The following is a 13700-nucleotide window of genomic DNA, read 5'->3' on the forward strand; positions in this document are numbered from 1 at the left end:
AGCGGGAAGCTTGGCTTCCTCCATCATTGGGGCAACCAAGCCTCCTGCTTGCTCCAGCTCCATGGCTGCCAGCCGCCATCTTGGTTGGATTAATTTGCATATAGTCGCTCTGACTGGCTGGTGGGAGAGGCTTAAGGCGTAGGGAAGGTACGGTCAATTTGCATGTTTGTCTTTTATTAGTGTAGACACCCCAGTAAGCTGAAATTTTGCAAAATAACAAAAAAATTTTTTTAAGAAAACCATCTCTCGAGTACCTATTCCTAGACTAACCTCTGAAGAAATGGGTTCAGGCCCTTAGGGGCTTAGACCCAGGGATGAGGAACCTTTTTCTGCCAAAGGCCATTTGAATGTTTTTTAATATCATTCACAGGCCATACAAAATTATCAACTTAAAAATTAGCCTGCTTAAAGAAAATTAGCCTGCTACATTTGCTCAAACATTTAATTGACTCACCCCTAATCCCTTGGCAGAGCCACACCAAATGATTTCTTGGGCCTCATGTGGCCCACGGGCTGGACATTTCCCACCCCTGATTTAGATAGAGGGCGGAAGGCTGGTACAGGCACGCAAACACCTAAGTGCTCAAAGTGTGAGAGTCATCCGGTGGAAGCAGGTACCAGGCACATAGCTCCACCAAGGCTTGCCTCTGCCCTGAAAGGTTCCCTGGCCCCACCCACAAAGGCCTCAGGACTGTAACGCCTGCTGCCTCAACTCTTCATTAGGCTCCTCAGGCATCTTCTGTCTTCCATTCCAAGTCACTGTATTTCTTGCCAAATATAGCCAGTGGTGTCTTAGGACCAGGGAAAATGTGCATGCCCCAAGGCTCCTAGGAGATTGGCTGCTTTGCTGTAACTCAGGAGGCTGGGGAGGAAAGGGGAGGACAGGGACCTAGAGCCAGAGAGAAGAACCCGTCCTCAAGGCAGAGCTGGGTCAGAGCACGGAGCCCACCTCCTCAACATAGTGATGCCTCCCCCTCGCACCTGGCCCCCCTGCAGGACAGACTGGGTGGCCTGGCAATCACAGGAGGGAGGCCTGGCTATTGCGAGGTACCCAGGACACTGGGGGACACAAACATTCTGCTTATCAGAGAGAGAATAATTTTAATGTAAAAGCTAGTAGCTACCATTTCTGAAGGCCCACTCTGTGCCTGGCACTGGGCTAACATCTCCTCTAATCTTCCCAACATCACCTTGAGGTAATCAGTACCACCCCATTTCAGATGACAAGACCGGAGCTCCTGGGGTGAAGGGCTGTGCCTGAGCCCCAAAGCTCTAAGTCAGTGGTTCCACCCTGTGGGTCGCGACCCCTTTGGGGTTGAACGACCCTTTCACAGGGGTCGCCTAAGACCATCGGAAAACACATATATAATTACATATTGTTTTTGTGATTAATCACTATGCTTTAATTATGTTCAATTTGTAACAATGCAAATACATCCTGCATATCCGATATTTACATTACGATTCATAACAGTAGCAAAATTACAGTTATGAAGTAGCAACGAAACAATTTTATGGTTGGGGGTCACCACAACATGAGGAACTGTATTAAAGGGTCGCAGCATTAGGAAGGTTGAGAACCACTGCTCTAAATGGATGAGCTCAGCTCCTTCCCCAGCAAAAGGTCTCTCACCCACCACAATGTTGCTCTGATGGCTTTGCCAGTAGTTTTGTGGACAAACGGAGGAGAGTGGTCTGAGTCTACAGCATGTGGGACTTAAGTCAGATGTGAAGAGTAACAGGGAGGGGTACCAGACCCTGAATGACCAGCAAATGGGAGCTAGACGCATTTCTCTCTGTGGATGTGAAAGTCTTCCTGACTTTTCTCAGCACAGACCCCACTGCCCCGCAGCCTGTGGGGAAAGTCCCAGCTGGGAGGTGTGCAGTTTCCAAGGTTGGTGTAAATAAAGAAAAACCCCAGAAGAAACGTTGCCCTCCAACTTGCAGGTGCCATGCCTTGCCAAGAGGCCCCACAGCTAGTTGAAACAGGGACTAGAACTAAACCTCAGCCCTGTACTTTGCTGCTACACAATTAAAACTCCCATGACCAGCATCTGGATGCCTCTCAATGAGGAGGAGAGTTGGTTCCTAGGATGGAGAGGAGCAGGTGACTGACATGCGTGGTTAAGCAGGTTCCCCAGCCAAAAAAATTTCCTCCCTGTTTATTTTCATGCCTCACACCTCACTATTAGCGCATTAGCCCTTTGGGTCTTTCATTCATTCATTCAAAGCTATATATGGAGCACCTACTATATGCCAGGCATTGGGTACCAAGTCACGTATGACATGGTCTGCCCTCAACGCCCCTCAATCTAGTGGGCAACAGGGGTTTAGGGTTCTCTGTGAAGATGTAAATACAGTCAACCCTTATCATTCACAGGATATTCAGAGTCCATATATGCAAATTCGCCTACTCACTAAGATGTGTAACCCCTAAATCAGGGGTCCTCAAACTACGGCCCGCGGGCCACATGCAGTCCACCGAAAACATTTGTTTTTTTTTACTTCAAAATAAGATATGTGCAGTGTGCGTAGGAATTTGTTCATAGTTTGTTTGTTTTTTAACTATAGTCCGGCCCTCCAACGGTCTGAGGGACAGTGAACTGGCCCCCCTGTTTAAAAAGTTTGAGGAACCCTGCCCTAAATCAATACTTACAGTCATTTCCTAATCATTTGCAGATGTGTATATGTGCTGAGCAACCGAAATGTAAGTCACACATATTCAGCTGAGTTTGATTGAACAAGGCTGCACTCTGCCTTCTTGTCTCAGCTCACACACGGTAAACAAGTGTCCTTTTTGCAATCTACTTAATGCCATGTTTTTTGCACTTTTGTGTTTTTTGTTCTTGATTTTGCTGTTTACAATGGTCTGAAGTGTAGTGCTGAAGTGCTGTCTAGTGTACTAAATGCACGAAGGCTGTGATGTGCCTTATGGAGAAAATGCATGTGCTAGATAAGCTGTGTCCAGGCATGAGCCATGTGCTGCTGGTCGTGACTTCAAAAGTAATAAATCAAAATATATCTATATAATAAAAGCCTAAGCGACCATTACAGTGAACAACCAGAACGACTGGTCATTATGATGCGCATTGACCACCTGGGGGCAGATGCTCAACACAGCCAGAAGCCAGGCTCACAGCTGGAGAACACAGCGGCGGTGGCGGGAGCCTCTCCTGCCTCCGCAAAGCACTAAGAAGCAGCGAGCCGAACGGTAAGGAGCAGTGAACAGGTGGGTGGTAAGGAGTGAGGGGTGCCAGACTGTGAGAGAGATGTCTGACTATCGGCTTAGGCCCAATCCCCAGGGGGAGTGGGCCTAAGCCAGCAGGGGGACACCCCCAAGAGGTCCTGGACTGCGAGAGGGTGCAGACGGGGCTGAGGGGGGACCTCCACCTCAGTGCACAAATTTTGTGTACTAGGCCTCTAGTCCTATATGATAAAGACCTAATATGCAAATGGTTGTCACACCCTCATGTGGGGGGGGACCTGAGGCTGGGCTAGGGAACCTGAGGCTGGGCCGGGGGACCTGAGGCTGCGTCCCCTGCCCGGTTGGGCTTGACAGGGGACGTGAGGCTGCGCTCCCCACCCTGCAGGGCTTTATGGGGGTGGGGCCGGCCGGGTCTGGGTCTCATGCGATTTTGAGGTGTGCGTAGGTGGGCGTGGACTTGACTTTGGGTCCTGTGGCACGCCCCAGACTCTGACAGGAGGGAGATTTTAATATACATTTTACTAACTTACTTTCATCTCTGACACTTCTATTATAGAGAAAGGGCAACTAGCAATATTAAAATTTTTCCTAATTAATTCCCTTTTAATGTGCACAGATTTTGTGCACTGGGCCACTAGTATTAAATAAAATGTCTTTGAACAGAGCGAGACATGTCTAAAGGCACCAAGATAGCCAAAAGGTGGAAACAACCCTTGCCCATCAACAATGAATGGATAAACAAAATGTGGTACAGTATATCCACATAATGGAAAATAGGAGGCAAAGGAAAAATGGCTGATTTACAGCTAGAAATGAAAAGAGATGAGACAGGAGAGTTCCCAGGCCAGAGGCAGGCAGTACCGAAGGATGAAGGAAGGAGAGGGCAAGGAGGAGAAGAAAGGAGCCCAACAGAGAAAAGGGCTGGGCGGGGCTGGGCGGGGCCATGTACTCAGCTGGAAAAAACTGACCCCAGTGTGACTTTAGAAGGCTGGCCAGGGCTTGCTGGAGGCCAGGAAAAGGCCATTCTCAAAAAGTCACAAACCACACAAGCCTAGGTGTCACAGTGCCCGAGTTCTCACCACCAGAGCACCCTTCCTTCACTCTGAGTGCTGCTTCCTCCTCTCCTAACAGGTGTAAAGCTCTGCGAGAAGCTGGGGGAAGCTCAGCAGAGTCTGGTCCACTGTGAAGGAAGTTCAGCCCTGGTCAGTGGCTCAGGTGGCTGGAGCATTGTCCTGTACACCAAGTGGTTGCGGACTCAATCCCTGATTGGGCACGTACAGGAGATGGCTGATTGATGTTTCTTTCTTCCTGCCTGTCTGTCTCTCTCTCTCTCTCTCTCTCCCTTCCTCCATCCCTAAAAAATCAATAGAAACATATCCTCAGGTGAGGATTATTTTTTTAAAAAGAAGGTTCAAGGTAGGCCCTGAATTAAAATCTGCCTCTTCCCAGTAACTTATTTAACCTCCCTAAAGCTTCTGTCACACAGGAGACCCGCCATGCAGAAAGATGAAGGGTTGAGTGAGGCACACAGGTAAATTACATGCACACAGCGCTCGCACCACCCACTACCCCTATCTAACCTCTTAGCGTGAAGACATTTATCACATAATATTTCATGACAGAATAGGAATGGGAAGGGGGTGACAGAAAAGAAGGCAAAAAGAGGACCCCACAGTCCTACCCGGTGTGCGATGTGTTGGAACCACAGCCACAGAGAGCAGACCCGGGCAGGCCTGGCCTGGACAGGAGGGGGCTGTGGGGCAGAGACTCAGGCCTGGGCTCAGATCCAGGCTGGGCCTCATGCTGCTCATGCTGGCCTGGTATCCAGTATCCCTGGGCAAGCTGCTCCACTCTGAGCCTGTGTCCTCCCAAATATAGTCCAGAGGTAATAATGTTACCTCCTCATGGAACTGTCTTTTTTTTTTTTTTTAACTTTTGTGAGTTTTATTTAGTTATTTAGTTATTTATGTATAATCTTCACCCAAGGATATGCTTATTTTATTTATTTAATTTTTATTTATTTATTTTTTAGAGAAAGAGAGAGAAACATTGATCAGTTGCCTCTCACACTCACCCCTACTGGAAATTGAACTGGCAACCTAGGTACGTGCCCTGATCCAGAATTGAACCTACAACGCTCCAATCAACTAAGCTACCCTGCCAGGGCCTCATGAGACGGTCTACTCTAGAGGATTAAGTTCAATCATGCTCAGATACAGGCACAGAGGTGGCTCTCAGAAGGTCTCCTCAAACATCTGTGGTTATTGGAGGGATGGTGGAGGGAGCAAGAACCAGTGTGAAGCAATGACCGATGGGAAGCAGTAAAGAAGAGAGGAACAGAAGGAATGAGGGTCAACAAGAAGAGAGATAAGTAAATAGGTGGAGAGGAAAGCAGGCCAGTGGGAGGTATCTCAACAGGGAGGGGCCATGGGTGGCTCAGAGATGAAGAGAAAAGGAAGGGAGATAAAATTCTTGAGTAGATAAAGGCCCTAAGCCCTTGGGGTAGCAGAGTCTCTATCCATTCCCCAGCCCCACACCCAAAGGGCCAGTATTCTACCCATCACCTCTCCAGAAGCTGGAACCAGGAAAGCTGCCCCAGCCACTCCCTCTGAGCAGCCAGGGATGTGGGTGTCTGAGGGCCTAGCCCTAACACATCCAGGAAGTGGGTCACAGCACGAGGGTGTCCACAGACCTCCACGCTCACCCTACCCTGTGGCCTGCCCTGGAGCCACCAAAGGGGCTGATGAAGCTGTGATGAAACAAGCTTTAGGCCCCAGCACAGTGCCTGTCACAGCAGCCCCTCTGAATAGGCTGTGAAAGAAAGGCAAAACAGGCTCCAAGCTCAGCCTTGCCACAAATTCATGGTTCCTCTTGAGCCAGTCAGTTGCCTTCTCTGGATCTCAGAGTCCCCACTTCAAAGAGAAATGGTGGGTAAGTAGAATATTCAGTGACAATATGATGAGCTATCAAGCCATGAAAAGACCTGGAGGAACCTTAAAGGCATACTGCTAAGTGAAAACCAATCTGAAAAGGGTGCATATTGGATGACTGCAATCATATAACACTCTGGAAAAAAACAAACTGGAAACAGGGAAAAGACCCAGGGTTGCCAGGGAATTGAGGAAAAGGAGGAATGAACGGGTGGAGCAGAGGGGATCTGAGGGCAGGGAAGTTACTCTGCGTGATACTGTCAGGGCGGACACCTGCCATTACACAGTTGTTACACCCACAGAGTGAACAACACGAAGAGCGAACTCGGACTTCAGTGCAAGGTGTTAATAATAAGAGCAAGTGGGGGAGAAGGGAAGGAACTATCTATACTTCCTGCTTAGTTTTTCTGTAAACCCAAAATTGCTCAAAAAAATAAAAGCTATTAGTTTAAAAAACAAAACAAGCCCTAGCTGTTTGGGCTCAGTGGATAGAGCAGCAGCCTGTGGACTGAAGGGTCCCGGGTTTGATTCCGGTCAGGAGAACATGCCCAGATTGTGGGCTCAATCCCCAGTGGGGGCCGTGCAGGAGGCAGCCGGTCAATGATTCTCATCATTGATGTTTCGATCTCTCACTCCCCCTCTCCCTTCCTCTCTAAAATCAATAAAAATATATTTAAAATAAATAAAAAAACAAAGGTGGGGAGAGTAGGTCTTGCATGTTTTTTCTCCACAGGGCCTTTCCTCAGGATTCTAAAATAAAGCAAAATTTAAGAAAGTGCTTCACTTTAAGTAGGCCTGTCCTATGAAAATTCAGATCTCAAAATAGATAACTGAGCCTTTGCCTAACAGGACTTGTCACTGAATCCCGTCAAATGGCGATCCCTCTGGGAATTGACAGAACCAGAGCTCATACACACACGAACAGCATGCCGCTCACCAAATGCTTGTTTCCCAGGCCTGGGGTGGATCTGCCTAATCAGCTGCTCACCCAAAAAGAGACAAGACCATGCCCCACCCTGCCAGGACCAGAGGTGCACCCACATCTGGTACCCATGCAACATAAGGCACTTCAAGTGGGGGCTCTGAGTGCAGGCCCTGCCCAGAGAGGAGGCAGGCAGGGGCTCTGCGTGCTGGAGAGCAGCCCTCCAGTGCCCAGAGCATCATGGGGCCTGGGAGCCCACAGGGCTCTGGGGCACCAGCATTAGCAGCTCCAGGAAAGCAGGGCTCCCTCTTCAGCTCTGCCCACACTCCACCTCTAGGCCTTAATCATCTCTGGAAAAGGTCTGTCCCAGGGAAGAATGAAGACTCCAGCGTCTGGGCAGTGCCACAGCTCCCAGGACACAGGAGCTGACAGGATGGGCTGAGCATGAACAAGGGGCAGAAGGAGCACCCATCCTACCCTTGGTCATTTTTCATAGAAATGTTCTTCCATCTCGGAGCCTCTCTGCTCAGACAGAGATAGACATGAAGATTGAGATGCTCTAGAAGTGCCAATGGCCCAAAGCCCTCAGACCTTTGGCTGAGGTCACCATCACAGAGGACCCACCCTGACCCAGAAAATACAACCCACTGATTCTCTCTTGCGCCAGCCACACTCCTACCCAGTGGCTTACCCCTGAAGGCCTGACAAATGCCCCACCTCCCATTCCAGAATGCATGGTCATTCAGTTTGGAAACAAGGCCATGTAAATGGCTGATACCCAGGCTGAGCCCAAGCATTTGTTGTTCTATATGGGACCAGCCCAACCTGACCCAGCCAGCCATGGGGAATAGACCAGGCACAGCCAGTCAGACAGGGAGATGCCCAGCAAACCATGCTCTATGGCGAGTGCTAAGCCAGGAACAGACTTAGCCAGGGCCTTCATGAAGGCCCTGTTCCTTCCTACCTTTTTCATAGGTCATTCTCTAGGAGTTTCCCCCACCCAGCCCGCTGCCTCATCCAAGTCCCACTTCACCCTTGAAGAAAGGTCAAGGCTCATGACACCAAACTCTAAACCTTGCTCTCAGAGTCCCTCACACACATCATCCTCTTTTGGATATTTTTCTCCATAAATGAGTTTTCTCCAAACATTTTTTAAATGTGTAAATCACACATCTGACTTACATGCAAAATATTAAAGTCAAAACATAGACAAAAGATTTGGATTGACACTTTACCAAAGATGTTACATGAATGGCAAACACCTGAAAAGATGTTCAACATCATTAGTCAATAAATAAATGCAAATTAAAACCACCATGAGATTTCACTACACACCCATTAGAATGGCAAAAACAAAAAGAAGCCTGATATACCAAGTGCTGTTGAAGATATTGAGCAAAGGAATGCTCATGCTTTGCTGGTAGGAATGCAAAATGGTATACTTTGGGAACAGTTTGGTGTTTTCTTAAAACATTAAACACACACGTGCCATATGGAATACCACTCCCAAATATTCCCACTCCAAGAGAAATGAAGGTCTGTGTTCACACAAAAACCTGGACATGAATGTTGACAGTAGTTTTACTCATAATTGATAAAGGCTAGAAACAACCCAAAAGTCCTTTAATGGGTGAACGGATGAACACATAGTGGTGCATCCATCCACACAATGGAATACTACTCAGCAAAAGAAAGGAATGAATTCTTGATACGCACAACTTGGATGGATCTCAAAACATTATGCTGAGTGAAAGAAGCAGGCTCAAAAGCTACATACCATAGGAGTCCATCTGACATTCTTGAAAAGGCACAATTACAGGAGTGCAGAGTTGTCAGGGGATGGGCTTGGGGGAAGGGTCCTAAAGGGGCAGCACAGGAGGGCACCATTTGAGGAGACAAAAGTTCTGCCTCTTGACTGTGGCGATGAATACCCAACTATATATATTTGTCTAAATCTACAGAACTGTGCACCACAGAGTAAATTTTGCCGTATGTAAATTTAAAATTACATTTTTAAAAAGTCCTCCTTATTCTGCCCAGAGGGCCCAGCTCCAATCTATCTCTTCCATAAAGACCAGTTATCTCCATGACTATAGCCCTGAAATCACTATTTTTTTTCTGTCTTCCCAGATTTAGTCCTCACTTCCTTCCTCTCTTCCTCTGTCTCTCTCTTGTTTATACACAGCGCAATCAAAACCCTACCCATCCCTGCCCGGACGGCGTAGCTACCAGTAAGTGGTTGAGCATCGACCTATGAACCAGGAGTTCAAGATTTGATTCCCAGTCAGGGCATGTGCCTGGGTTGTGGGCTCGATCCCCAGTGTGGGGCGTGCAGGACGCAGCCAATCAATGATTCTCTCTCATCACTGATGTTTCTATCTCTCCCTTCCTCTCCATTCCTCTCTGTAATCAATAAAGAAAACTTTAAAAGCCACACAATAAAATGTTACTATAGGCCGAAACCGGTTTGGCTCAGTGGATAGAGCGTCGGCCTGCGGACTGAAAGGTCCCAGGTTCGATTCCGGTCAAGGGCATGTACCTGGGTTGCGGGCACATCCCCAGTGGGGAGTGTGCAGAAGGCAGCTGGTCGATGTTTCTCCCTCATCGATGTTTCTGACTCTCTATCTCTCTCCTTTCCTCTCTGTAAAAATCAATAAAATATATTTTAAAAAAATGTTACTATAAATAAAAAAAGTTTTAAAAAAAACCTTACCCATCCCACAAAGCTTGCTCAAGTGCCTCCTCCTCTGTGAAGTCTTCCCTGACTCCTCCCAGCTGCATCAGAATGAATCATCTTTACCAGGCACCCCCTTGTTGGTGCCTCTAATTAGCCCTTCCTGCATCTTACAGGCTCAGTGTCTGCTTTCAGTCTGTCTCTCCTGCTGTATCACAAGCTCGTTGAGGATAGGGACCAGGTCTTCCCTCCACATTCCCCACACTGCACCTGGCACAATCCAGGCACACAGTGGGTGCGCTGAGACCACAATGGATTGACTGAGGCCAGGTGCAAGCAGAGGGGGCTGATGCCAAGAGCACTGGGCTGGCAGTGCTGGCTGGCGGCGCTCTGAGTGGTACTTTGCCGTATGTAAATTTAAAATTACATTTTAAAAAAGTCCTCCTTATTCTGCCCAGAGGGCCCAGCTCCAATCTACCCCCTGGTAGCCACTGGTACTTCTCCTGTACAAGCAGCACAAATACTGCCTAAACCTTCAAATACTGGAAGTGACCTCTGCTCCCTTCCAACATGAGGCCATTCAACTTACGATGGAACATTTCTGAAGATGCTTTTGCTTCCTCCATGCCACCCAGCACCATTCCAAGCCCCAAGGAGAAAGATGTTGGGCACGCACCTGTTGAAGGACTGGAGCCTCTCTTGTCATCAGGGTGTGTCATTTCTCACTTTCAGAAGGCCCTCTCCTCAGCAATAGCAGGTCAGGTCCATCTGCTCTGAGACAGGTCCATTATGTAGAACTCCCAGGCACAGGCACAGTGAACCGGCAACACCACAAGACCACTCTGTGACTGGGTTTTTCCAAGCACGTCCCCAGCCTCTCTTTATAAATTCTAGCTTTCCAGGGCTTAAGGACCATCTATACGCAATTTATTTGATAAAAACTTATACAGTGGTTAGTATTTGCCAGGCAAAAAACTAAGCGCTCTATAAATAATAACCAGTTTAATCTTCACATCAACCACATGAGGTTGGTTCTACTAATATTATCATGCCCATTTTGCAGAGGAGAAAATAAGACACATTGCAGCTAGATAACTTGCTCCAAAACTATCCTATCCAAACTTAGCCACTAGCACCTCATGGCTACTGAGCACTTGAAAAGTGGCTAATTCAAATTGAGATGTGCTTTTAAAGTGTAAAAGAATACATGCTAGCCTTGACTGGTTTGGCTCAGTGGATAGAGCGTCGGACTGCGGACTCAAGGGTACCAGGTTCGATTCCGGTCAAGGGCATGTACCTTGGTTGCGGGCACATCCCCAGTAGGGAGTGTGCAGGAGGCAGCTGGTCAATGTTTCTCTCTCATCGATGTTTCTAACTCTCTACCCCCCTCCCTTCCTCTCTGTAAAAAAAAAGTTAATAAAATATATTTTCTTAAAAAAGAATACATGCTAGATTTCTAACACTTTGTATGAAAAAAAAGGTAAACTATCTCATCAATTGTTTTAAAGTATTGATTATATGTTTAAAAATATTTTAGGCATAGTAGTTTAATAAAACACATTATTAAAATTCATTTTACCACTTTCTTTACTTCTTAAATGTGGCCCCTAGATGACTTAAAATTATCTACCTGGCTTATGCCATATATCTATTGGACAGCACAGGTCTGGAGTCTGAGCTCGTAGCCACCACGCCATGCTGGAGTCATTTTCCCCTGCCCCCGCCTCAGGGTGCAGCCTGTCCCTAACACCTGTTCATGCAGCTGGTACAAAGATGATGGGGAGCCAGGCAGTAACTCCCACATCTCCCCTTTCTGTCTCCTCTAATTGCCTGGACCCTGCCCCACCCTGCCCCCACATCTCTCAGCCTTGCCTCCATCAGGAATCCCAGAATGCCAAAGTGGGAAAATACCTCCCCCATTGCCTAGTACAATCCCCACTTGCTGCATGTGGAGAAACTGAGGCCCAGAACCACATGGATGAGACCTCCAAAGCATCCCTGAGTTCCAGGTAATGAAATTCTATGTAGTTCTAGGTGGTACTACGTAGTGAAACTGACTTAGGGCAGATGGAGTTGACGTACTACTCCTGCAAAGAGGGCCCGCCTTCTGGAAATGAGAAATGACACACCCTGATGATGGGACAGGTCCAGTCCTCATCTGCCCTCTGCTAAGACACTCACAACACCAGCAAGCTGCATACTTAACAGGTCAGGGCGTATCCACCCTCCAAAAGCAGAGGTGGCTCCCAAGGTGGCCCGAGCAGCACAGAGCTTAGTGGACTAAGGTTTTCCTTGACACAAACCCCACCACACCACTAGGCACACAGACTCGGTTTAAGGGGTGGTGCGAAGACTCAGATCGATCTGGGTTCAAACTCCAACCCAAGCATTAATCTCTGTGTAACTTTTCTCCTCTTCTGTACAGTAAAGGTTAAAAAACAAAACAAACAAAAAACGAACTCTACCTCACAAAGATTAAAGGAGATGATGTAGGCAAAAATGTCTAGAATAACACCTGGTACCTAGTAGGCACTTCATAAATGTTCATTTCCCTTCCCCTTCCTTTGTGAAATGAAAGCCCAAATATGTTTTCACCACAAGAATTGATAGTTCCTATTCCATACTTTTATAATTGATGTTTTGAACTTAAATGCAGGATTTAACACTTAAATCTATTAGATTTTATCTTAAGGAAAGTATAAGTGTTCACATTGCTAGATAGCAAGTAATTTTCAATGGCTAAAAGTCGAAAACAATTTTTGAAAGTGCAGTAGGGTACAGTTAAATAAATTAAGGGGTATTCTGCCTGGCCAAGTGTGGCTCGGTGGTTGAGCATTGACCCATGAACCAGGAAGTCACAGTTAGCTTCCCAGCCAGGGCACATGTCTGGGTTGTGGACTGGATCCCCAGTTGGGGGGCGTACAGGAGGCAGCCAATCAATGATTCTCTCTAATCCTTAATGTTTCTATCTCTCTCCCCCTCTCCCTTCATCTCTCTGAAAAAAAGAAACAGAGCATGCACTTAGTCTGTGCCAGGTTTGTGTTAAAAGATAAATTTTAAAAATTAAGGGGCATTCATATAATGTAATCTTATTCAGACCCTTACAATTATGGTCTTAAGTGATTTTTATGACATGGGATATTGCTCACTATATAGTATTCAGTAGGAAGAAAGGAGTATAATTGCAATTATTTAAAATATATAGTTTACATGAACACAAAACTGGAGAGACCTATACCAAAATCTTACTGTGCTCATCCCTAAGTTGTGGTACTATGCACCATTTTGTTTCTTCTTTAACTTATAAAGGCTTTCTACAATGAGCATGTATGAGCTTTAACAGACAAAATGTTTTTTAATTTCATATTTTTGCATTCTAGTCAATTAAAATGATTTAGAATCCTGCTTGCTGCCTTAAACACCCACAGAATCTACAGAGGACGAGAGAAGACAGCTTTGAGACATATTGCTAGAGACCTCCCCACAGGATGATGTGAGCTCCATTCAGTACCCAGGATAACCTTTCAACCAGGTACCAATCCATCGTCCTGCTGTATCAGCCAGATCATACTTACTTCTCTCAAACCCAAGAAAATCATTAGACTCAAAGTTCTTACTGAACATTCCTCCACCCAAACTATATTATTTTCCAAGACTTGATAGAGTGAACATGTGGTGGCTATTAGTTACCTCAACTTCATTTTGAAGTCCCCTTAGATTTTTTTTGTTCAAATATCTGACCTGGAATTTGGGGGACCAACAAGAAGCCTAACAGCCTGACACTTCCAGATCCCCAGCTTGCTACATTGAAGAAATAAATGAGGGCAGCATTTGTTATTTGGCAACTCTTATCTCCGCGCAGACCCGGGAGTGATTCCATGGTCACTCATACAGCTTCGCAGGACCCCAAAACCGGACCTGTAAGAGTCTCTCAACCACAGGCCAGAAGGGAGTGGCAAGAAATATTCA

At 46.7% G+C, this 13700-nt stretch overlaps 1 long non-coding RNA gene across 1 annotated transcript in view; it reads right to left on the bottom strand.

Moving 5' to 3' along the window:
- Positions 1-5893: 5893 nt before the first annotated feature.
- LOC107183049 overlaps positions 5894-13700 on the bottom strand; it is a 13846-nt gene continuing 6039 nt past the window's right edge. The window contains exons 2-3 of the long non-coding RNA XR_001513825.1: positions 7476-7482; positions 5894-5904 (exon numbers count right to left, since the gene is read on the bottom strand). This is a non-coding gene — a long non-coding RNA (uncharacterized LOC107183049). The remainder of the gene's footprint in view (positions 5905-7475; positions 7483-13700) is intronic.

This window comes from Myotis davidii, unplaced genomic scaffold (genome assembly GCF_000327345.1).
Source record: "Myotis davidii unplaced genomic scaffold, ASM32734v1 scaffold1219, whole genome shotgun sequence".
NCBI classification, from domain to species: Eukaryota; Metazoa; Chordata; class Mammalia; order Chiroptera; family Vespertilionidae; genus Myotis; species Myotis davidii.